The following is a 5,670-nucleotide window of genomic DNA, read 5'->3' on the forward strand; positions in this document are numbered from 1 at the left end:
ACCAGTGATCCGAAGACACGAGTACTCCACCCTTTCGACGCAACAGCCCAATTTTAACATATAATGAGGCTAGCCAACTCGTCTCCACGGTTGTCACTCGTTTTGCTTCGATATGGGCCGTTGGATGTTGGCCAAACAGTTTATTTTTTCGCTGGTACCTGTTGGATCGTCGCTAAAAATCTATCCTTGCCGTTTTGCCCGCACGGTGAGTTTTGGGTGGGGGATGACCTGTGGGCTCAGGCAAAACCTCATTGGTTGGGTCGCCGTTTTTTGGGTGCGCTAGCGGCCTCTCTTGCCGCGCCGCGTGCGCTCGTCATGGGCATTGTGTTGTTTATGGTTCCCGCTCGCCCCTCTGGTTCACCAGTTAGTGCGGCTGCCAGTGGGCCTGCTTGCTCTTTGACCCCACATGTTCATCTGATGACTGTGGCTTTTTCGCGTGCCTACCGCATCGTGTCGTATCGTGAGTCAAATGCATGGATCGCTCGTTGCGTGTTGGCCGCGTGGTGCGGTATGGGGAGCAGTTGGGCAGGGATAAGCCGATGCGTGTGTACCCGGCTTATGCACCCGCGTCTGTCCTATAGCGATGACGGGTGGGCCGACGCTGCTCCTGGTCCCGTTCATCGGTGGCACTGGCTGCACATCTCATCGTGGTCGAGATTCTCCAATACCATTCGCCCGCGCGCCGCGCTCGTCCTGCGGAACGCCCTAGCCGCCAACCCTCCACGTCAAGCCCGGCCCCTCCGCCTCGTCTCCTCCCCGTCCCTCCTCTCCAACGCCGCCGCCCTCGATGCGCCATCGACACGTCAGGGATACACCGTGATGGAGCTCAGCCCGAGCCCAGTAGAAGCCACTCCTAACCATGTTCGCTCGATTGACAGGAGCAGGGCAGCGGATTGGATCGAGGGCGCCCGCATGGCCTCGCCGCTGCTGTCACCTGGATTCGCTAGCCGCCGCCTTGAGTCACATCCGTCGCCGCCGTGAGTCAGCTCCACCGTTGCTGCCAGGAATCTCGTCCCCGGCAAGGTAATTTCCTCCGAATCCCTGCACTCCCTTGTCCTGCTGCCCTACTTGCTACGTGTGTGCTGTGTGCGTTTAGCCATGATCTCATCGAGAAAGCTAAGTCCCTCGACTTTTACAGGGGTAATCCGCCTCACTTCCGATCTTCAGATCTCCATATTTGGTGAATGCGGTGTTTTGGTTTTATGTCAGATTACTATCTGTATTCGGGGATTAGCTATGAATTGATGTTTTTTACTTCGAGCGTGGATACTCGACAGTAGTTGATTTAGGTCTTTTTGTAGAACAGAATGATTAACTTGGTCTATTTCTGGAAAAATGGTAGATGATATATGTATGAACGATCGTAACACTTTACAGTATGGTGTAATGATGGTCGGTGGGGTGTGACTTTTTGCTGGCATTGTCCAGTGCAGTTTTTGGATTTCTACTGAGTGGTACCATGTTTTGAAACTTGTTTTTGTGTGTTGCTGTTTGTAGGAAAATTCCTAGGGATTTTATTGACGGAGGCATCACTATCTGGCGCTGGATTATCCATTTTTGCAGCACTAGCAATGCTGTTTTTGTTTGGAATTTCCAGTTCTCAATATCTATTCTATTATCAACTATACTATACTTCTTGTCAGGTTACATTATCTTACTTGGTTTCAGTGTAAATGTAGCACAAAAAGAGGTACTCCCTCCGTTCTAAATTAGTTGTCGTAAGTATGGATGTATCTAGATGTATTTTAGTTCTAGATACATCCATTTCTGCGACGAGTAATATAGAACGGAGGGAGTAACATGGTTGTTTTCATGTTCGATTTGGTTTGTAGCACACTACGGAACACCATAAGGGAAAGGGCATTGCACTTCTTTATTTATAATTGGCCTGTTGCTATTCGGTTTGCTATAGTACTTAATTGATACACCATTTCAAGTTATGTAGTCTAAAATAACCCTTTCAAATGAACTTTTTTAGTTGATCTTCAGAGCATCAACATGGTGGACTAGATTATGAAATCAACTATGATCATGAGAACTTGAAGCTATTTGTTGACAGAATTGTCAATTTTTTTGCATGAATTGAAACTGGCAGTGTGATACATCACCGTAGATGCTTTGCTGTGTATACATGCGCCTAATCCTCTCTTTCTCTCTAATCTGTTCTCTTGTGTGAAGATCCTTTGCAGATCAATTGCCGAGGCAGAATGCTAGGTGGCTCATGCCAAGCATCGTTTCACATTCAGGTATGGCTCTTTGCTTGCAACCACTGCTGCACCCACTACACATGGGGTTTGATCAAAATGTATCAGAAAGATGGTCTTGTTGAGAAATATTTTGTAGATAATTTTTTTGACCTGGGTAGATAACTTTTATTATTCAAGATGCAACATTTTGTTTTGATGTATTTTGTTATCGATATTCCTCTAAATGTTTTGTGTACTTTAAGCAAAATGTTGGGTTTGCGTTTATTTTTACATAGTTAGGCAATCTGCATACATTTTCCATACATCAACATATATCTGTTGAAAAACAGAGAATTGCTTCTAGGCATCCACATATACTCACTAAAGAAACAGAGAATATCAATTGCTCCTCAACTATCTGTATGCATCCACATACACTCATTAGAAAAACAGAGTACAAATTACCCCTCTACCGTCTGCGGAACCTAAGAAACAGAGAGCACAAATTCTGTAATAAAAATTATCTATACAGTCGACCATGCAATACCATATCCAATAAGAATAGCTACCGAACATGCAAAGAGAACCAATAATGTTGGGTCGCCAATTGATAGCAAGCTTAAACAAGAAAGGCACTTGAACATTTATAACATAGTGTTCATTATAAACAGAAAAGGTCGGGTGATAATAGTTCAAAGCTTCATGTAACAATTTTCATGCTTTAAGGTCATTATTGCGCATATCATAACTGCAAGGGTGATATTCTTTCTTCACTTTCAGAAGGATGGTAGTTGACTATTTGAAACCTTGTTGAGCAATTAACAAGAAATGGATCTTATTTACTTTGCCACTATTATGGCTTTAGCTGTACTTGGCATATCAAGAGATATTGTTAGGTTCCACCGGATTGATTTTTAGCTCCTTTTTCTTAGGTTCTCCTGACTCGTCTTATTTTATCCTCATTTTTCCCTTCCCAATTTTGCAGGGGGGTTTACTCTCCCTCGAGGTAAGCGTGGATGCAATGGATATTGATTTTGGCTTGGGTGCAAATTGAGTACTGACGGTGAGACTTATTCCATTTGTTTATCCTTTTGGCGTCTTAATCAAGAACAACGCTCAAAGCTTACATGGTTGTCAATCTTGGGTGCCTTGTGCAGACTTTCCAGTTTAGGCAACATTTCGAAATTGTTTGGCTTCCATGAATTTCCCGATGAGTTTGGCCTGCACCACGCTGCCTCATGTAGGATTTTGGCGCTCGTGATTTTCCTTGCTTAGGTGACCTGCCCCAATCCTTCTTCCCCTCCCGCTGATCTCCCTCTCTCTCTTTCTCTCTCTCTCTCTCTCTCAGGTTTGACGTGTGTTCTGGTTTAAGCTTAACATAATTTTTTGATAAAAATTCCATGGAGGACGATGGTTTAAAAAAAAGCCATTTGAAGGAAAATAATGATACGTGAGTTCATTGTGTTTTGTGTGATTTGCACCATGATTGGATTTTTGGACAAATGGGCATTGTTGCTTCACTGCTATATGCTTGGTTCAGAAACTCGGTTCGAGTTAAAATGCTTTAGGCCATCCTTCGTATTTTTTTCAGGATGTGTATGGAAGCACAAAAGTAGTATCAACAATAAAAAGGGTCATTTCACATTTTTATCAAAACTGTGTATATATGCATTTAAGAGCTTAGCAAGAGAATAGCCTCTCTGTTCCAGGAGAAGAATTAATGCTCTGTTTTTTGCATATGCATGCAGCAGCAACTATTTTGTATTCTGGTTGAAGAAAATGTTTACTATGTGAAATGAGGAGTAGAATTGAAAAAAAAAATGCAATTTTCAATATGTAACATGTAATACGTACAATTTTTTGGGGCAGTCTGCATCGCTAGAAGCTCCTGTTTAGATACAGTCATCTGCACTAAGCTTCATGATTCATAGAAAGAAAAGGACTCCATAAAGGTTCAGATTCTTGTTAAGTTGTGATTTTGTGAGATTTCTGTAGTTATTTTTAATACCTATGAATTTAAGAATTGGGATCATCTTGAAAATTACGCTTCCACCTGCTGATTTGTGTTGCCTTAGCACTCCTGTTGTTTCCTGAAAAAATGTTGTGCACAGGCTGGCTGTGATCGATTGGTATAGAGCCCTATGTTATGAATGTGAATATCGAACAAATTAAATATCGCACTCGTGATTCTAACGGTAACAAATCGTTATCCTTTACCGCGATGTGATAGTGGTGTCAAATTATGATACATGGTGCGAATCTTATCGTTTCTCTCACATAATATCTTCTTATTGTTCAATACTATGATCCACAACGTGATACTGAAAACCTTGATTACTGTTGTGTTACAGTTTGTTGCAGTTCTATTTTTCCTTGAGATTGTGTTTATAAACATATATTATATTTTCAGCTATTATAATAAAGTGTCTATCTTGGTTTGAGTTACCCACAAAACCATTTTTTATAAGCTTGCGTGCTATTAGAATATAGAGTTTATCTTGGTTTGAGTTACCTTCAAAACTATTTTTTAGAAGCTTGCACATTTCTATTTAGGAATGAGATTTCTCTACTGAATATGTGATCCTCGCTTCTGAGTGGTAAATTCTTTGATCTACATATCTAAGGAGCGGGAGGTGAAAATGCAAATCAAAATTTCTATTTTGGAATGCGATGTTCTCTACTAAATGTGATTATCAATTTCATGTGGTAATTAATTTCTGAGCCTATAAACTCTTTGATGCAGCAAACTACTATGGTTGCTGATCCATCACAATATTGACCATGAACTTTGTGCATCTTTGAGGTTAGTAATTCCAGAATCCGAGTTGGACGGACTGCTGCAGAGAGTAAAATGTGTCTTGCTGGTGCTCTCTACGACACTATCTCATGGATCAATGTTTATCTCTGCCTTTGTCTCTGGTTTGTGTCAGGTTATTTTGGAAACGGAAGGATATCTTCGTGGTCAGCACATCGGTGTCTTAAAGCTGCTTCTTGTGTCACTGCGCCGGCAAAGTGCAAGAACAAACATGGATGTATCAGTGTATATAATTGTATCTTTATTTTTTCATTGATTTAAGATACTCACATATACTGTATATGGTTACCAATGCTCTACAATACCCACATAATTGTTGGTTCTAATTGGCTTCTGTATCAGAGAGTCAAGCCAACTTGACAAATCTGCTACCATGTTCAGTAAAAATACCAAGAATGATGTTCGGAAAGCTATGCTGCACCAGCTGGGACTGGGTGCACCAGCTGTGACTGGGTTGTGAGATTTGGAATGGAAAGATACCTGGGCGGCTGGGCCTGCAGGTGTATGTGGGATAGTGAAAGAACAGAAGTCTTTGCGTATCTGAAGGATAGAATTTGACAACGTATACAAGGCAGGGAAGGGGGTTCTGATAAAGGCATGTGCCCAGTCCAACCCACTTTTGCCATGTCAGTTTTTGACCTTACAAAGGGCTGTTTTTTATATGTAAGG

General features: G+C 41.8%; 1 long non-coding RNA gene across 2 annotated transcripts; it reads left to right on the forward strand.

The window, feature by feature from the left end:
* Positions 1 to 587: 587 nt before the first annotated feature.
* Positions 588 to 5,365, forward strand: LOC125543971. 2 transcript variants are annotated; one of them, XR_007299174.1, is made up of 7 exons: positions 594 to 1,023; positions 1,498 to 1,643; positions 2,179 to 2,246; positions 3,172 to 3,249; positions 3,344 to 3,461; positions 4,930 to 4,989; positions 5,117 to 5,365. It is a non-coding gene; the product is annotated as an uncharacterized LOC125543971 (long non-coding RNA). The 2 variants fall into 2 exon arrangements; XR_007299173.1 differs by having other exon boundaries at positions 588 to 1,023; positions 1,498 to 2,246.
* The last annotated feature ends 305 nt before the right edge of the window (positions 5,366 to 5,670 follow it).

Source organism: Triticum urartu, chromosome 3, assembly GCF_003073215.2.
Source record: "Triticum urartu cultivar G1812 chromosome 3, Tu2.1, whole genome shotgun sequence".
NCBI lineage: Eukaryota > Viridiplantae > Streptophyta > Magnoliopsida > Poales > Poaceae > Triticum > Triticum urartu.